Here is a 19,804-nt window from a genome sequence, read left to right on the forward strand (position 1 = left end):
AAATATCTGTCGATATTTAATTGAAATATTTATATAACTTGATATAAATTGGGTCATTCAATTTGGAATGAAACTTACTACACATTATCTTATATCCGTTTATTATTCAACTGAACTCTGTTACAACTAAAATGCACATCGGCACATATCACATATGTGCAACTGCCGTTGCTATGGATACAATATGTAACATTTCCCCCCAAAAAATTCAAAACATAATGGCACTAATTTGAATCCCAATATTACAATTTCTTATTTACAAATATTATGCAATATAATACATAGGATATACATTTACAATCCAAATCTTTCAGGTGGTTTAACAATTCTTTTAGTTCTCCTAAGAGTTAAAGGTTCTTCGTCAACAGTTTCATTTTTTACAATACCTGTTTGTGTTTCTACACTAATATCAGTTTCTTCTGTCTTGGGAACTTCGTTCTCAAGTGGTAATGACAAATCTAAATGATCTTTACGCAATTGATCAACGTGCTTTTTCAGTACACAATTTCTACTTGGAACCCATACTAAGAACATGGATTTACTTATTCTACTTCTTATTGTACCTTTTTCCCAATACTCTCTATTCTCACTAAATTTCCTAACAAGAACTCTCTCCCCTGGGACAAAGCATATCGTTCTTTGTCCCTTACAATATGACTTTTGTTTCAATTGTGAACATTTAACTTTTTCTTTCACTACAGGTGAACAAGGTGGTAATATCGATCTAAATTGACTTCGAATTTTGTGTCGATTCATTTTACAGGATTCACAATTTTTAATATAATTTTCAATGTCTTTATCGATTTTTGACCACCAAAAATATGATCTGGCAGTTGATTTCATTTCAACTATACCTGAGTGACTTTCATGTATTTTATTCAACAATTTCGATCTAAGTTTCGTGGGAACTACTACTCTATGATTCCATAAAAGAACGTTACTCTCAATTGATAACTCAAATCGCTTAGAAGCAAAATATTTGTAAGCATTTTCCTTATATGCATAACTTGGCCAACGACCGTCTTTCACAAAATTCAATATTTTCGATAAAATTTTATGTTGTTTAGTCACTCGAACGATATCATAATTCAATAATTTTTTTCTCAACATTAGAAAAATAATAAATATAATTTGGATCGTCATCCGTCCAATTTTCATCAGGATTATCGACCGGTAGTCGAGATAAAGAATCTGCTTTATTCAAAGAAGACTTGACATAAGAGATTTGATAATTATAGTTAGCAAGAATGGTAGCCCAGCGTCTAACACGATTCGCTGAAAATTCTGGAATACCCTTAGAAGAGTTGAAAATATAGGTTAAAGCTTTATTATCAGTTTCTAGATAAAAATGATTTCCGTACAAATACTGATTAAATTTACTCAAACCGAAAATAATCGCCAAACCCTCTCTCTCTATTTGAGCATAACGCTTTTCTGCTGTTTTAAGAACTCTTGAGGCATAAGCTAAAGGTCTATCTGAACCATCTTGCATTACGTGACTCAAAACCACCCCCAAACCGTAATCTGAAGCTACTACTGTTAATTTTAAAGGTAAATTAGGATCATACGATACAAGAAGATTATTACCTGTCAAACTCTTTTTGACTTGCTCAAATGAAATTTCGCATTCATTGGACCAATTCTATCGCTTTCCCTTCTGAAATAATGAATACAGGGGATATAAAGAAGATGATAAATTTTTGATGAATATTCCATAATAATTAATTAAACCAAGAAATGACGGTAATTGCTTAACATTCGTTGGTCTAGGTGCTCTCAAAATGGCTTCAATTCTACTTTCGCAAGGGTGAATGCCCTCAGCATCAATTTTATAACCTAAATATTCAATAGATTTTTGGAAAAAGAGACATTTTTCCGATGAAATCTTTAACCCTGAACTTTCAAGAATTTCTAAAACTTTTCTCAACCGAAATAAATGTTCAGCACGATTTCTACCCGTGACACAAATGTCATCGATAAACACAACAACACCTTCTATACCTGCTAATAATTTTTCCATAAATTTTTGAAAAATAGAGGGTGCACTATTGATGCCAAATGTTGATCTTTTATATTTAAATAAACCTAAATGAGTTGAAATTACTAAAAATTTCTCAGAATCTTCATCTACCAAAATTTGTTGATATGCATTAGTTAAATCAATTTTTGAAAATTCTATTCCTCCTCCTAATTTATCAAATAATTCTTGTGGTTTTGGAAGAGGATGTTTATCTAATGAAAGATGGGGGTTGATCGTAACTTTAAAATCTCCGCACAATCTTATATCACCATTTTTTTTATGACTGGTACCAACGGGGTACCCCATTCTGCATAATCGATTGGTGTAATAATATTTAACTTCAGCAATCTATTAATTTCCTTTTCTACCTTACCTCGTAAAGCATAAGGCACTGCACAAGCTTTGAAGAATTTTGGATGTACCGACTCTGGGTTTTTCAGTAATAACTTAGCTTTACCCTTATTGAAGGTTCACAAGCCAGAAGAAAATAATTCAGGATACTCATCAAAAAGCTGTACAACTTCTGGAGAAAATTCAGTGCTGAAATAATAATAATAATAATAATAAAGGCCTTTATTTATAGAAATTATGATACAAAAAATGCAACAGAATTGAGGGCGAGATTTAGTTCTCGCTGTCTCAGGTATTATAACTTGAAAATAAAACCTACTAAAAGTCCCGAGACCTCACGTCTATTCTTCCACCTAACCCTCTGTTATTGAACTAGAAACAAGATAAAAAAAAGAAAGAAAAATATGTTTGAACATAACCCACTAACTTAAATCGAATGAGCTCACCAATGCAGCAAAACAAGCAAAACTTTGTAGAATATTCACTAGATACAGCCACAGCACAACAAAAAAAACAAAAATTAATAAATTTTCAAGATGTTGAGTTCAAAGGAACATAATATATCAGTTAGTTGAAATGATTAAATTGATTTACTATAAATATAATGGGTCATTACGAAAGTTGTTTAATATGTGTAGTTTGAATTTATCTAAAGTTAAGCCCTTGTATACAAATCCCAACCCATTCATAAGATACGGAGCTTGATAGGAAAACGATCTAGTAAATAGCGCGGTGAAGTGTTTGGGAACAGAAATCGTGTCCTTTGAACGAATATTAACATGGTGCATTTCAGAACGAAACCTGATTTTATTAGCAAGCAACAAAGGTGAATTACGTCTGATTACATTGAAAAATAACGTGAGAGAGTGTAACTGCCTTCTATGTTTCATATTCAGCCAATCAGTACATCTGAGACTGTATGTTACCGGTTCATACCTTCTGATCCCATGAATGAACCTCAAACATGAATTCTGTAAACCCTGGATTCGCTTCTCATCCATAACAGTCAAACAGGGACCATAAACTACATCACAAAAGTTTAGATGAGAAAGAACCAGCGAGTCACAGAGAATTTTCTTATTATTACTGTTCAAGTATTTCCGACACTGATACAGAAGTCTCAAACTCAACTAGGCTTTACTCAAGCACATCGAAATGGGCTTAGAAAATCTTAAATCCGTGTCCATAGTTAAGCCTAGGTTTCTTATACTTTCCTGAAAGTCAACCGTCTCTCCCCCCAACACTATGGTACCGCCGAAATCCCGCAAAAACGCTCTTCTATCATTTTTACCACCGAAAAGAAGACATGTTGACTTACTGATGTTCAACTTCAAACAATGTTTTTGAGAAATTTCATGTATTCTACACAAGTCGAAGTTCAGAGCACTTATAGCTTGCTCAGCCTCATCGGGTTTGAAAGAAAATTTCAGCTGGCTGTCATCCGCATAAAAATACAACCTTGCTGAAAGGGAAACGAAAGAAAAACAACAAATATAAATAATGAAAAGCAGAGGTCCAAGAATGGAACCCTGCGGGACCCCAGAAGTCAGGCTCACAAAAGAAGACAACACACCATCAATAAGTACCGCTTGGGATCGAGATCCGATATAACTCTCAACCAGCCTTATGGCCTCCCGAGAAAAACCAATATAATGAAGTATGGTCAACAAGACTTTGTGATTTATTGAGTCAAACGCTTTGGTAAAATCAAGCAAGGTCATGATTGTTAGATTACCCCGATCAGAAGACTCAATGATTTCATCTGTGATGTTAAGTAATGCAGTGCAGCAACTATGTCCAGGTCTGAAACCAGATTGTTCACACGGAATTATATTAAAAGAATCTAAATGATCCCGTATTTGTGTCTGCATCACCTTTTCAAGTATCTTGGATAACGTTGGAAGCACACTGATAGGAGAAATGTCATCAAGGGAAGATGGATGGGGCTTCTTAGGAAGTGGGATTACTAATGCCTTTTTCCAAGAACTCGGAAAAATCGAATGTTTCAGACAAGCATTGATAACATGGGCAATATAGGGCAATATAAAAGGGCAGCAGAGTTGAATTGTGGACACATTAATCCCATCATATCCCACAGCTTTAGTTCTTATCCGATTAATGATCTTAGATACCACAGTTTCGTCTACTTCATTAAAAGTCATCTTCACCATGTTCGGATCCCTCATATTGTCAGAAGAAAATGTATGAGTTTCCCTGTCCATGGGTAGTTTGGGAATGGAATCAACAAAATGTTGATTGATCTTATGGACATCTTTCAACTTTTCAGGAAGACTTGTCGTACGTTTATTAATTAAATTCAGCGATTTGAGATTAGACCAAAGGTTTTTAGGATTTTTATCGTTCAAAATATGACTATAATATGATTTTTTCTCATTTTTTACTGCCAATGAAACTGTATTACGGAGTTGTTTATAAACTATCCAATCATTTTGATTTTTGAATTTCCTGAAACGTCTAAGAGTTCAATTTCTCAAATTCATCATCTCCCTCAAATTATCAGTCAGCCATGGTGCATAATTCTTTGTTACCCTCACGGTGCGAAACGGTGCATGTAAATCCAGCAAACAAATCAGATTATAATTTATGAATTCGACCTTTTCATCAACATCGCGAACATCATAAATATTATTCCAAGGAATGGATTCGAGTTCCGATTTGAACTGCGAGTAATTGAAGAATCTGAAATCTCTATATGTCTTAAAACGAGGTGTTTTTTCTACATTTTCAATGCTCAAGTTACACAAAATAAGTTCGTGGTCAGTATCTATATCTGTGGGTAGAACAAGAACGTCAGAGATGATGTGAGCGTCAGATGTTGAAATAAAATCAATTAAAGTAGCAGAGCGTTCTGTTATTCTTGTAGGCTGATCAACTAACTGAAACAACCCTAGATGTCCGTAGCTTCTTTTCACAAATTCGGATTCACTGTCCGAAACACACATATTAGTATTGAAATCTCCAACACAAACTATCTTACTCGCATGTTCAGTAACAAAACCACATTCAGACTCAAACAGCTGACAAAATATTTTATAATTATTATTTGGTGGTCTATAAATAACACCTACAGCCGTTCCGTCCAAGGGTGAGCCGACTTTCAGCCAAATTTGCTCTATTGAACCTCCAACCCTCAACACCGAATAACCTAAACTCGACCTAACATATACAGCTACACCCCCTCCCTGCCTATTACGATCACATCGAATGATGCGATACCCCTCAATAAAAACTGACTCGTCAGGTACACTCCCATCCAACCTAGTCTCGTTCAAAAAAACAATATCATGACAGCTATGCAAAACCATGTTTTTAAAATCCGTGAAATGACCTACCAAAGTTCTGATATTTAAGTATACTAAAGAGATCCTATTCATAATACCTAATACATTAAATATTCATGACTGTCCCACATAATGGTTTTCATTTCACCACACACAAAACAGCGTAAAACTATAATGTATACAGTGAACTGACCAGTTGAAATTGCACTAGAAATGGAAAATAACTAATAGAAATAATATAAAAATTGAAAATACAGCAGTGGTGAACTCAATAATTAAATAACAAAAGACTAAAATATAAAACAGTGTACGCAATTCCAAAATACAAATCTATGAATGCGTCACAAACCCCCATCCCCAAAGGTACAATGTTGAGATTAAACAATTCCAACAAGATCGGAACTAAACAACATTAGTATCAGTTTTATTGATTTTTAATTGATCAAGTTGTTCCAGCCCATCAATTTGAAGAATCTTATTGTTTATCATTACTTTAATGTTACCTTTAACTGTCCATGAGCTATTCTTAAACTTTTCTCTAACCTTTCTGAACAAATTCAACTTTTTGTTCACTAACATCTCCACAATAACAACACGCGAACCTTTCAACTTGGATTTCCTCGTAAATACCGCATCTCTTAGCCACTGACACACGAACTCAACTACCACTGGCCGGTGTTTTGTTGTGTTCTGACATTCGTTGACTTTTTTACCCAGACGGTAACAGTTGTTAATTTGATGTTTGTTTACATCTATCCCTAAATTACTGAATATTTTTGATACGGCAGGAAAAACGTCTTCATTCGAATCCTCAGGTAAACCATATATGAGAATGTTTTTATTGAGAGTCTTTTGTGTCATTTCCTCTACACTATTCTCCAATCTTTGGGTGATCTCCAATTTGAATGCCCCAAATTCCATTTTTAGGATTTCTAAAGTTGTTAATCCCGGGTCACCACGAGCTTTAGCCGGCTTCTGAACTTCTCTCAATTTCTTCTCGAATTCATTCATTTGACTTTGAACATTCTTCTCAAGGTCAGCAATTGTTTTGTTTCGAGTACCCATAATTGTCAGAAACAGCACAAACCCTCTCAAATATTGCAACGCAATGAAAACACAGGTACCACAATGAACTAGATGAAAAACTGAATATATTTTATTATTATAATTTAAAAACCTCCGGGGACAAGAAATTATACGTCTACAGCTGACACATGCAAATATGCGAATGAAATAAACTATCAAATACTATATCAAATGCATTCAAAAAATTTCTTTCTAAAATTGGTGGACCTCCATTCTTAATTACATAAATGGTCAATCTAGAATCTACTCCTCTAAACTTTACAGGAAGAATGATACAGCCCATTGGCTTAAATTTTTGACCAGTATAAAGAGAAAGAATGGAACTAGTTTTATTCAATTCAAAATTAAGGAAATGCTCACAATAAAATGTATCAGAGACTGCAGAAACTGCAGCTCCAGTATCTAATTGAAAAGAAGATTTGAAATTTGAAGTTGAACAGAAATTGGATTAACCTTTTCATTTTCTCTAAGGTGACTCATTGAATATAATTCGTCAGAATTCAATTTTTCAATAGAATTATTACAATTTTTAAATTTGTTACCAGACTTCTTATTCCTCCAATTATTTTAATTGGAATTCGAAAAGGAATTGTTATTCTTCTTGGAATAACACAAAAACTCGCGAAATTGACACTTATAAGCTTCGTGATTCTTACGACCACAAACACCGCAGCAAACCGGACGTGACCCACTAGCTTCTTTTTGATTCGCTGGTTTCACCTGACTACGGCTGCGTACTTGAAACAAGTCCTGGGCTTCTTTCTTGAGCGAAAATGGCGGTGATTTTCCGGATTTTCCTACTGCCGCTTCTCTGCTTTCCGCTATCTTGACTACTTCAGCGAATGTCAACAAATTGTCTGATTCAAACAGACGATCCCTTATTTGTCCACTAGGTAGACCCATTATGAAACGATCACGAAGACAAATTTGAAGTTCTTCTCCAAAATCACAATGGACGGCCAAAGATCTGACTCTCGCTGCCCAATCTTTGATAGTTTCATGGGGTTCACTTTGTGCTTCATAAAATTTTCTTCTTTCACCGAATATACTTCTCTGCCCGCCGAAATGTCCATCAAATAGCTTCACTAGTTCTTCATAACCTAGTTTTTCCGGCGTCTTTGGGATACATAGGTTGAATATCAATCTATAGGAATCCTCCGACAGGCAGTTTAAAAATATAGCCCTTCTTCTAGAGACATCTTTGATATTATTCGCCTCGAAATAATTCGTCAATCGAGGACGAAAAATTGTACAGTCATTTGAATTAACATCGAATTCACGTGAATGACCGACCACATGTTCCGATGGCTGATCTGAAGTCGACATTCTTGATTAATTTATCGAGAATCTCGGTAAATTTCAATTTCCAATATCCTCGTCGCCACTTGTTAAATATCTGTCGATATTTAATTGAAATATTTATATAACTTGATATAAATTGGGTCATTCAATTTGGAATGAAACTTAATACACATTATCTTATATCCGTTTATTATTCAACTGAACTCTGTTACAACTAAACTGCACATCGGCACATATCACATATGCGCAACTGCCGTTGCTATGATACAATATGTAACAACTTACAGTCCATTCAGGAATTATTGACATCCCGGGTGGATTTGGAAAATCGAAATTAAGTTGGTACTTAATCAGTAACATTTTGAATTGCAGATTTCGGGTTGGCATTGGAAATGTCATTGACAGGGGTTAGATTTCAGTTTCCAGTTTGTTTGTGTTATTGGTTTTGATCGAAGAAATTTTGAAAATTAAAAGTTGTATCAATTTCAAACACACATTGTTTAGTTTATTTGAGTATTTCTCACAGTACTGTTTGAAAAAAGAAGAAGGCAAGTCATTACAACCTGGATTATTAGTGGAAGAAAACCTGTGCAATACGATTTCACCTTCAAAGAATCATTGAATGATTTGATTGTTACCAAAAGCAACCAATATATGGATAGAATTTGACCAAAAAGCATCTGGATTTTAACCAATCAACGTCAACATTACATAAACTTAAATGGTAAAAGTTCAAAACAGTTAATAAAAGGAAAGTTCTTATTGATGAACAGAAAAATATAATAAGTTGAGTACGATTTTATGGTGAATACAGAGAATATTTGCAACAAAATGTGAAATTCATTTATCTGGAGGAAACTTGGTTTTTTGAAAATGGCAGCATTATTCAACAGTGGACTCTAGAAAGAAAACAAAAATTTTTTCAAGTATATTCAAGGGTAAAAGTGGAAGGATTACTATTTTGAATGCTGGACATTTGGATTTTTACCTGGATGTTTTGTTTTGACAGTGGTGATCATGAGGATTATATAAATCTATGAAGAATTATTTTATAATTGGATTGCTAAACGAAGTCTTGGCATTGCATCTATAGTTTATTTATATTCTATATTGAAATTAAGTATTGTTGTATCTGTTTTTTGTTCTTCAATGAGTAATCCAAAAATCTAATAAATTCCAATTGCTTTATAGAATTTTTACTGAGTATTTAATCGAAAAATATATTCAGAAGAGTAACTTCAAGAATTTCTTCACCTCTTACCCACTTGAAGATAATAATAGAATGCAATAAAATTTTAAAATTCACCAATTAAAAATAATTTCATGCAAAAATGCTTTTAGTGAGTGAGTTAAAGCTGTTATGGACAAAATAATTTATGTAATTTAATAGAAACTAGTATAAAAGCATTTCAATAAAAAACAGAAAACTCGAGTACAAATAGTACCTATATTTTTCATACAAGCTTAATCAATCATTCATGTCATGAACAGTTTCAATAAATAGTGACTTTAGAAAGTAATTTACACATTGGCTGATAAATTGGTTCCAATTTTGAAAGTTACAGTACAACTGTGAGTCAAAATTTTTCATATACTAAATGGATTCTTTGAATTTTATTTCTGTCTTATGATATGGCTCTTCCATTCACTAAGCTACACTATTTAAATTTATCAACCAGTTTTTTCTGTTTTCTTCACCAGTTTAGACACCACAGTTAAAATGATCCATAAGAGTTATTTGATAAGAATTTTGCAAGCAGGTTGGTATCCAGTGTCCATCAGTAATGCAACAATTTTTGAAGAGCCTTTGATGAAAAGGAATATGCATATTTTAATGATCTTCAATGGGCGACTCTTAAATGAATAGATATCTCTTCATTGGATTTCCTTGAAATGAGATAGCATTTCACTATATTTTTACGTTATATAATCTGAATTTCAATTTATTAAATCATGAGTGTATGCGTCCCTTCGTAATTTCGAAAATTCAGGATCTTTCGGATACAAAAATGATGAAAATAATTCAAACTGGTTATTTCTATGATGAACCATAGCAATTTTTAGTGATATTTTTGTAACCAGAAATAAAGCCCCGAATAGAAGTTCATGGCCTACTTCGATGTCAATAATTCCTGTATGAACTGTATATGAACACATTATTTTTTACTATGAATTTCGGTCCCAAAATGTTTCAAAACATGAAATAGCTAAAAGGGCGGAATAGTATTCTGGATCATTTTCATTTTTTATTAATTCCTTGAACGAATTCTTCAAAAATTTTTGATTGATTTCAGTTTTTGAAATCAATCAATCAGGAACTTATTTTGAATCTTTAGTTAGTTCCAATATAGAAAGATAACACAAGAAATATATGTATATATATTATTTTTTTTAGTTTGGTAACTTTCTAAATTATGAAATAAAAATTATATCATTGAATAATATGCTGAAATAATTTGAAAAAAAAAATTCTTTTATAATTCCTAAAACAAATATATGTATATGTCTTTTCAGTTTAACATTTTTATTGCGAATAAAATTGTTATAGGAGTGAATTAAAAATTTATTCAAATATTCAGAAGATGATATTTGACAATGAATGGTGAACCTTTGAAAAATAATGAACTTTCCTAGGATCGTTAATGAATCCCATAGAATAAATATACAAAATGAAATATTTCTAGCTACCACGAAATTTTAGATAATGATTCGTTGAGTCTTTTCAAGAAAAAAATTCTCACGAACAAATTTCCGAAGTTTTAAATTAAGTATTCAGTATTCATTCTCATGATGAAATCTTATTTCAATAATTTCATATTTTCAATATATATAGAATATTTTGGTATATGAATATATATTACATAGGTACACAAATTATACAATATTTTTAACTATAAATTTTTATTTTTCATTGTTCCGAAGATTGAATCCACCGAAAGTAAGATGAAGTATTTCGAAAAATTTTAATTTTATAATATTTCTCGAAACTAATTTTAAGATTATTCATTAAATTTTTGGTTTCATGATATTAGATGAAATCACGAGTCACCGTGATTTTATCAATGGGTGTGTTTTCATATTTTATTTTTTTTTTGAAGGACTCGTGGTATAATTTATAAATACCGTTTTTTAAAATAAGTAGTTAGGAATCATTTTTTATTTTCAGTGTTCAGAATTCATTTTCATAAGAAAATCTTATGTTTCGAATTTTATAACTACATACACCTTGAATATATAGGAAACCAATATTTTTTACTATGAATTTCTATCTTCAATTTTTCCGTAGTTGAATCTGCACAAGTCAGGTAAAGTATATCGAAAAATTTCATTTTCAGTAATTCCTGCAAAAAATCTTCAGATATTTTTATTAAACTTCTTGTTTTCTGATAAGGAATATCAAATTTTCGAAAATATAAAATTTTCTAGGAATTTGTGGAGAAACATTGAAATTATAATGACCTCACTAGAAAGCAATACAATAGTCTTCATAATTTAGTTCTCTCATAATTCACTGAGAGTAACAGGGTGTAAATAATGTTTTTCGTTATCTATTCAAGTAGTTAATGAGGATTTAATGTTTACCTGAATCATTCCTACTTTGACCAGCGGGACTAGGGCTGCTAACCCTCCATCCCCTCCACAAAACAAGATACCATCAATTCAGAGAAAGTTGCCAATGGAAAAAATATTACGTCTCTAATGGATTTTCGTTTAAATTAACAAAATTCTATGAAATAGATTTAGGAACAGCCAACGAAAAAATCCTGAATATGAATTCAAGATTTAGAAAAAGAAATTATCAAAAATTCTCGATTCAAAATATGATGGAAAATTAGTACTTTTTAAATATGATGTGCACTAATTTCCTAACATATCTACCGGGTGTCCCAAGTTATCGTATAAAGGCAATATCTAGCTTATTTGACAAGATAATAAAAAAATAAAAAAATTGTTATGATAACATCGAAGTACTTTCCCAATGATGTATAAAAAATGTTCTTACAATTGACAGCCCTGTGATAGCTACCCTTAATATTTCTTTTCAAATGGCACCTCCTGTATATTGTTAGTGAAAATTGCGTGTTATTCTATTTGGAATACAACGATAGCACATACTTGGTACTTTTTCATTAATAACAACAAAAAGATTTTATGAAGTATGAATTGCAACCAAAATACCTACTATGCACACGAATATCCGTAATTTTATCAATCGGTTTATTTTCATGTTTTTGCCAAATAAACACGTTTTCGTGAAAAAAAAAATTATCGATGAAATTTGAAGCACTCGTGGAATTACCTTTGATAAGTTATAAATCTCTACCGTTGTCTTGAAATCAGTAGTTAGGAATTTTTTTATATAGGAAAATCTTATATTTTGAATTTTATAGGTATTTCATAAATATTTAGGTATACAATATTTTTTATTGAAAATTTTTATTTTTTCCGATGTTTGAATCTGCTGAAAGTGAGGTAAGGTATTTCGAAAAATTTTAATTTTTAATGATTACGGAAAAAAAAATTCAGAAACTGAATGGTTAATTATGGGATATTACGTCTTAATCAGAAGAGAACTTATTTATGCCGTTCGATAGTAGTTAGGTATTGATTTTCTGATCATGAAAATATAATTAATATATTCCTTACTTTGAAAACATCCTGATCAATTCTTTTTTATTCATTCAGTCAATTTTACGTTGACGAATTATTCAGTAACTGCTTACAAAACTGTAGTAATTATTCGAGCATAAAATTCTTAGAAAACTGAAAGATAAAGATTGTTATCTCACTTTTAAACAGGGAAGTAAGTTGGACATTACAACTAAAATGTTTTTCTGAAGGAAATATTATATTGTTGAAAGTTCGCATTGCTCAAAAGAAAAAAAGAATTAAAATTTCTGAAATTTTTTTTCCGTAATTATTAAAAATTAAAATTTTTCGAAATACTTCACCTCACTTTCAGCAGATTCAAACATAGGAAAAAATAAAAATTTTCAATAAAAAATATTGTATACCTAAATATTTAAGAAATACCTATAAAATTCAAAATATAAGATTTTCCTATGTAAAAACAATCCTAACTATTGATTTCAAGACAACGGTAGTGATTTATAAATTATCAAAGGTAATTCCACGAGTGCTTCAAATTTTATCGATAATTTTTTCTTTTCCACGAAAACGTGTTTATTTGGCAAAAACATGAAAATAAACCGATTGATAATATTACGGGGATTCGTGTGCATAGTAGGTATTTTGGTTGCAATTCATACTTCATAAAATGTTTTTGTTGTTATTAATGAAAAAGTACCATGTATGTGCTATCGTTGTATTCCAAATAGAATAACACGCAATTTTCACAGACAATATACAGGGGGTGTCATTTGAAAAGAAATATTAAGGGTAGCTATCACAGGGCTGTCAAATGTAAGAACATTTTTTATACATCATTAATTTTTAATTTTTTTATTATCTTGTCAAATAAGTTAGATATTGCCTATATACGAAAACTAGGGACACCCGGTGGATATGTTGGAAATTACTGCACATCATATTTAAAAAGTACTGATTTTGCACTATATTTTGAATCGATAATTCTTGATAATTCCTTTTTCTAAATATTGAATTCATATTCAGGATTTTTTCGTTGGCTGTTCCTAAATCTATTTCATATAATTTGGTTAATTTAAACGAAAATCCATTAGAGACGTAATGTTCTTCCCATTGGCAACTTTCTTTGAATTGATGGTATGTATTTTGTTTTGTGAAGGGGATGGAGGGTTGTCAGCCCTAGTCCCGCAAGTCAAAGTAGAAAGATTCAGGTAAACATTAAATCCTCATTAACTACTTGAATAGATAACGGAAAACATTATTTACACTCTGTTACTCTCATTAAATTATGGAAGAACTGAATGAAAGACTATTGCATTGCTTTCTAGTGAGGTCATTAAAATTAAAATGTTTCTCCACAAATTTCTAGAAAATTTTATATTTTCGAAAATTTCCCATTCCCTATCAGAAAACAAGAAGTTTAATGAAAATATTTGAAAATTTGTTGGAGGAATTACTGAAAATGAAATTTTTCGATATACTTTACCTAACTTGTGAAGATTCAACTACGGAAAAATTGAAGATAGAAAGTCATAGTAAAAAATATTGGTTACCTATATATTCAAGGTGTATGTAGTTATAAAATTCGAAACATAAAATTTTCTTATGAAATTGAATTCTGAACACTGAAAATACTAGATGATTTTTAACAACTTATTTCAAAAAACGGTATTTATAAATTATACCACGATGCTTCAAAAAAAAATGAAATTTGAAAACACACCCATTGATAAAATCACGGTGGCTCGTGACATCATCTAAATTACATCAAACAAAAAATTTAATGAATAATCTTAAAATTTGTTTCAAGAAATATTATAAAAATAAAATTTTTCGAAATACTTTATCTTACTTTCAGTGGATTCAAACTTCTGAACAATTAAAGATAAAAATTTATGGTTGAAAATATTGTAATTTGTGTACCTATATAATATATATTCATATACTAAAATATGCTATATATATATATATATATATATATATATATATATACATATATATAAAGAATTCAAAATATAAGATTTCCTCATTAGAATGAATACTGAATACTAAATTTAAAACTTCGGACATTTGTTCGTGAAAATTTTTTTCTTGGAAAGACCTAACGAATCATCATCTAAAAGTTCGTGGTAGCTAGAAATATTTCATTTTGTATATTTATTCTATGGAATTCATTAACGGATCCTAGGAAAGTTCATTATTTGATTTTTGATTTTGAATTTACTCCTATAACAATTTTAATTGCAATAAAAATGTTAAACTGAATAGAAATGTACATATATTTGTTTTAGGAATTATAAAAAAATATTTTTTTTTCAAATTAATTCAGCATATTATTCAATGATATAATTTTTATTTTATAATTTAGGAAATTACCATATAAATATCATTCTTGTGTTATCTTTCTATATCGAAACTAACTAAAGATTCAAAATGAGTTCATACGCAAATTGATATAAATATACACTGATCACCTTTTAAACTACAATTAAAATTTCAAAAACTGAGATCAATCAAAAATTATTGAAGAATTCGTTCAAGGAATTATTAAAAAATGAAAATGATCCGAAATACTTTTCCGCCCTTTTAGGTATTTCATGTTTTGAAACTTTTTGGGACCGAAATTCATAGTAAAAAATAATGTGTACATATAAGTATATTGCGATTGTTTTAAATATTTCCCATAAGTGGTTTTTTGACGTGATATCTGTACATAGTTCTTTATATGCTTTTTTACTGACATTGATTCTTGCAGTTTTATTCATGATAATCCTGAAATTTAGATATTTGAATCTGTCCTCATCTACAATCCTCTAATTCAATAATCCTATTGTTAAATTGTTGAAATAGTATGTTTTTACTATCATCTGTAGGTGATTTTGATATGAGATCTAATGCTGAAAACAAATTTTTATAACACAATTTTGTTCTTTATGATCCATGGTACATTTATATGAAACAACCTACGTACAGGTTCATCCTTCTGGGAAAATTCTATATTTTTTTCGTTTATCTACTGTGTTTTTTTTTAATGGAAATGATAAATAAATATTCTATTATTATAACTTTTTTATCATATCATTAAAATAATAGTAACTAAAATATAAACATAAGTATAAAAAAGAAGAAGAATATGAAATATCAAAACAAGAAGTTCCATGCGCATGAATTCGTTGAGTCATTAAGTAAAGTCATTAAGTAAATTCAGAAAGAGTATATAAACTCAGAGATGTTTTCAAAGCCATCATAATGTTTTGAGCTTTCGGTGCAGAGGTGTTTCTATGTAATAGTTTAAAATTCTATATTTAATATGTCTAGTCTAATAGAAGCGGAAGTTAGCAGTGAGGTGAGTTGACTTATTATATTTTTTCTTTTCATTTCATTAATATTTTTCTGATAACTATGAATAACCATAAATATTTTAATTTTATTCTTCATACAGTTTCAACAAATATCTTTCAATTTTTCTTTGCAGGATGAATTCCTAACTACTTATTCAGTGAATAATCTTAAAATTAGTTTCAAGAAATATTATAAAATTAAATTTTTTTTTAACTTAACGAATCATCATCTAAAATTTCGTGGTAGCTTGAAATATTTCATTTTGTATATTTATTCTATGGGATTCATTAACGATCCTAGGAAAGTTCATTATTTTTCAAAGGTTCACCATTCATTGTCAAAGATCATTCATTATCATTCTGAAGAATTGAATAAATTTTGAATTTACTCCTATAACAATTTTAATTGCAATAAAAATGTTGAACTGAAAAGAAATATATATTTATTTGTTTTAGGAATTATAATGAAATATTTTTTTTTTCAAATTATTTCAGCATATTATTCAATGATATAATTTTCATTTCATAATTAAGAAAGTCACCATATCAAAAAAAAATAATATATATACATATAATTCTTGTATTATCTTTATTATTGAAACTAACTAAAGATTCAAAATAAGGTTCTACGCGAATTGATATAACTGATCACCTTTTAAATTGCAATTGAAATTTTAAAAACTGAAATCAATCAAAAATAATTGAAGAATTCGTTCAAGGAATTATCAGAAAATGAAAATTGTCCAAAATACTTTTCCGTCCTTCTAGCTATTTCATGTTTTGAAACTTTTTGGGACAGAAATTCATAGTAAAAAATAATGTGTACGTATAAGTATATTGCGATTGTTTTAAATATTTTCCATAAGTGGTTTTTTGACGTGATATCTTTACATGCTTTTTTACCGACGTTGATTTTTGCAGTTTTAATCATGACAATCCTGAAAATTATATATTTGAATCTGTCCTCTTCCGACTATCCGACTATAATTATATGAAACAATTTACGTACAGCTTCATCCTTCTGTGAAAATTCTATATTTTTTTCGTTTATCTACTGTGTTTTTTCAAATGGAAATGATAAATAAAGAATAATTTATTCATTAAATCAGTCAAATTTGTTCATCATGCATTCCTGAAATTCGTTCACAGATAAAACTTCAAAATTTAATATACTCATATAATTATACTCATGGGCGCACGCAGAAAGTTTTCTCAGGGGGGGCAAAATGAAAATGATTGAAAAACTGCATTTATATTTATCACCAGCGTCTACTCTGAATTCCAAAAGATCACTAAAAGTGGTATAGGGTGGACAAAAATACAATAGTTTCGTGTGTGCTCATAAAATAACGCATAACATTCTTTATAAGTTAAATTAAAAATATTATCAAAGATACTTAATTTCTAGCGCTAATTGGTTTGAATGTAACACCCTGTAGTTTGTTACATTTTTAGATTAATAAAAATGAGCTGTTTCCAAACATGTTGGGTACTTGTGGTCTAGCAGACAGAATATAAAAGATATTATTTCTTATTTTTATACATTTTTATTAATCTAAAAATGTAACAAACTACAGGGTGTTATCTTCAAACCAAGGGCCGTATTTTTTATGATATTGTTAATTTATCTAATAAAGAATGTTACGCGTTACTTTATGAGCACACACAAAACTATTGTATTTTTGTTCACACTGTACCAATTGGAATCAACATGTGATAAATTTTTGGAATCTGTTCAGCCAGAGTAATCAAAAATTGAGAAAAAATGGGGGTGTTCCATTAAAAAAAAATGACGCTGACGTCATTACTCGAAAGTAATTCACCCTGTATATTAGATTATTTCTCTAAAATACGGTAAATTAAAATAAAAAATCGACGTGTTTCAGGATTATTTCTTAAAATGATCTGTTTAGCTAAAAATGAATTATGTTCCATAGTTTACGGATACGGACACAATTTATAAACAAATTGACACGCATGGAGTGCTTTCGGTTTCATGATTTTTCTTCATCGAGGAAGTGCTCAACGCGCCTAAAAGAGTTTTCAATTCAAAAAATACCTCTGCCGATAATGGATTATATGTATAGCATGTAATTTCATTGAAAACCGAAAAATAGTTGTGAATCTATTACTTTCCTTTTTTCGTTGCGCTTTGTATCGAGAAAGTAAAAGTAATATTGAGGGTGTTGTGCTGAAAAATGAGACAATCAAAATCTCAGGGGGGCCATGACCCCCTTTGACCCCCCCCTGCGGGCGCCCATGATTATACTACTTAATTGCTGTTAATTTTTGTAATTATTCAATTCGTTAATAGAATTTATTAATTCATATTGAGTTCAACGTACCCCTATATCCATCTGCTAGCTTTCACCTATTATGTATTATTTTGGAATGAATGAAATGTTTATCCTACTACGCCACTGCTAAGCGGAAACGTGAGTCGGCCATTTTCTGATCATCAGTTGTTGGACGTTATGCTCCCTTCTGTTTAATCTATACTCTAAGATTGAAACAGTCTAGACATCCGAATTCCCAACCGTCTTGGTCAGATTTTTCAAAACTACTAAAATCTACATAAATCCACCAAATGATTTCTTCCTACTAAAAACCCGATGAAAATGCGAAAAATCTACTAAAAAAGTAGATTTCTACTAGATCTGGTCACACTGAGCTTCATCCCCACCCGTCAGGGCGACCGCCCTGCAGTCCCGTACTTTATGGCCTTTTTTTTAAGGGGATGAAATCATTGAAATCGTTTATTTCAGTTTACAGCGCGTACGCTCAAACTCGCCTGACGGATGGAGTTTAATTATCTTTTACAACTTGTTTCGGGTAGCGCGCTCCTGTTAGGTCGCGCCGTCGCGCCACCCCCTCAATTAATCTGGTGTGTATTCTTTTTAATTTGAAGTTTCTGGAAGATCATCCGTTATGTTAATTGGGATGCACTCCGTTAATTTTTATTGTCCTCGTTCCGGGACTCTACCGTTTCCTCTAATTTAAATTCAAAATTTCCAATCTAAGTTGCTGCTGGAGTTTTAGATAAGACTTTCGCGATGATGTGGCTCGTTATTCTATGATGGATGCAGAATTTTTGCAGACGTTTGGAAGGTGCATTACAGTGGTGACGCCAGCTTTTAAGAATAGTTAACAAATTCATATTTTATTTTTTTGCCCATCCAATATTTCAGAGGGGGGGCAGCAAAAATTTAGAGACGGATTATTGGTTTCTCGAAAATGTCACCCGTATCAAAAAAATATTTTTTTCAACTTAATTTTTGTAATGACACTTTATACTGGGTGTCCCAAATTATCGTATACAGGCAATATCTAGCTTATTTGACAAGATAATAAAAAAATAATAAAATATTGTTGAATAACATCAAAGTACTTTTCCAATGATGTATAAAAAGGGCTGTCACATTTAATATAATAATAATAAACTTTATTTATTACTCGGCTATTGAAAACAATACAAATGAAATCCACTAACTTAATTAAATTCTTCATAAATATAACTCATTAAACATTTTTTGAATTCTCTTTAATTATTACAATATTTGAGCTTCTCAGGTAGTTTATTGAAGATAACTAATCCCCTGTTAAATGTGGATTTATTCATTAATGTAGTATTAACTTTTTCTATGTAAAAATCATCTCGACGTCGTGTATTATAATTATGTATTTCATTAGCAAATTTTAGGTTTTCACTCAAATATTCAGGTAACATTTCATTCCTTGCTTTGAATATTAAATCTAATGTTCTATAAATAATCCTTTAATTGACACTCATCAAT

The sequence above is a fragment of the Harmonia axyridis genome, chromosome 1 (genome assembly GCF_914767665.1).
Source record: "Harmonia axyridis chromosome 1, icHarAxyr1.1, whole genome shotgun sequence".
Lineage (NCBI taxonomy): Eukaryota > Metazoa > Arthropoda > Insecta > Coleoptera > Coccinellidae > Harmonia > Harmonia axyridis.